This window comes from Aplysia californica, unplaced genomic scaffold, assembly GCF_000002075.1.
Source record: "Aplysia californica isolate F4 #8 unplaced genomic scaffold, AplCal3.0 scaffold00230, whole genome shotgun sequence".
Lineage (NCBI taxonomy): Eukaryota > Metazoa > Mollusca > Gastropoda > Aplysiida > Aplysiidae > Aplysia > Aplysia californica.
In genome coordinates this window covers 598,685-600,461 of record NW_004797500.1, presented here as the reverse complement: position 1 = coordinate 600,461, position 1,777 = coordinate 598,685, and positions in this window count along the sequence as shown.

Genomic DNA, 1,777 nt, shown 5'->3' with positions numbered 1-1,777 from the left:
CGCGTGTGTATTTTCTTTCTTTTTTCTTTGTATATAGGGGGGAGGGCAGATATTTACTGGTTTTGGAATATATGCGCTTGTTTTACATAGTTTCTAAGTCTCTCTCTATCTGCCTGTCATTCTCACTCTCTTTCTCTCTCTCTCTCCCTCTCTCTCTCTCTCCCCCTCTCTCTCTCTCTCTTTCCGTGTTTCTCTCTCTGTCTTTCTGCAAGCGTCAATGGTGTCGTGGTTAGACATTTGGTCGTCGCACACAGGAGATCTGAGTTCGATTCCCGAGCTGGGATAATCTTTTTATCGATTACGTCATTCTTTCTACTGGGATGCTGTAGCCCTCACAGCCCGGCTTGATTCCTGATAGCCTGCCTCTGGATAATCTAAATGTGTCGCGACGTGCTGGAATCAGGCGTTCGTCAATTTTTGGGCACATGGGGTTATTGGTATCATCTTAGAACCTGTTCATTTGCCTTGCTTTAGGAGAAAAAAAATCCATCAATGTTGAATAGAAGTCAAGGTCGTCTGGTTTCAGAGGTGAAATTAGCGAGAAAATAGCCGTCAAAGTTTGGTAATTCCCTTACCTTGAGAGTCCTTGGAAACTGAAAATTGACATTTTTGTGCCTTTAATCACTGGGTTTTTGTTTCAGTAAGATCCACACAGAAAGGCGTTTTTAAATGGATTCAAAATGTGTCAGCCAAAAAAAGAAAAATAGAAAAATTTTGCCCAACATTCAGACAAATGCCAATTTCTTTAATTTCAACGTTTTGACGAGCGCCTGATTTTTCCATGATGCCTTACTAATTGTACGAGGTTTCAATGGGTGTGTAAAAATGTAATAATACATAAAGCAAAGAAACTTCTCCCTGTCTGCGTATATGTGTATTTCTGAGACATAGGTGATTGTGCGGTAGAGGGGGTGGGGAAAGAGAAGTGTCTGTTTTCTTCGACGGCCTTGGAATTATTATTTCTTTCTTAAGCAGTGTTACGCGTGGTTAAATACACCAGAAACTCGGTGTGTCCTTGGCAATCAAAATCTTTTCACTCAAAAGTAGCTCTTCAATCCCGGCGCCGACGATATTCAATTTACTCCGTTTATGATTGGGTCGTTTCCTCCTATAAGAGAAAGGTCGAAAATTTCTTAGGTAAAAAAATTAACAGCTGTAACTATATTTTTCACATAATATGTTGATCTTCATCCTCAACATGGACAGAATTATCAGATAAATAAACACCGGTGACATATTTGGAAGCCAACAAGGAGTTCGAAAACTGTTCCTACCGTACGGCCGTGATAGAAATCTGCTGTCATCTCGGTTGACGTCTGACGGGGAAGGAAATTCTCAAGGTCTATCAGATTTGTTAAAATGTTTAGTTGTTTTACGCCCCTGTTAACACAGTTTCGATCATTTAAGGATGCCCCAACATATCCGCCACTGTACTGTCTTCCCACTTAGCTCCTCGCGACACTTCTCTTAACCCCATTTCAAATTAGAGTCATGCTCGAGAGAGCACGCAAGAACGACTACTATTATTATAGGCAGCTCCTCTTTCTGCCCAACTTTTATAATATTTTCCATCGAATGAGATTTTGATTGAGAAAATGGGGGAGGTTCGGGGAAGGGTAACGATTTTAGGGAAAACGTAAAGTCTTTCCTACACATCAACAGCCTGCATTCTCATGGTATAAATTAACCTACAACTATACCTTGTTCATCTTCGCTAGGCCGAGATGACATGGATCAGAGCATAGCAAAGTGTTCATGATTCCTCGATTGTCTTGTA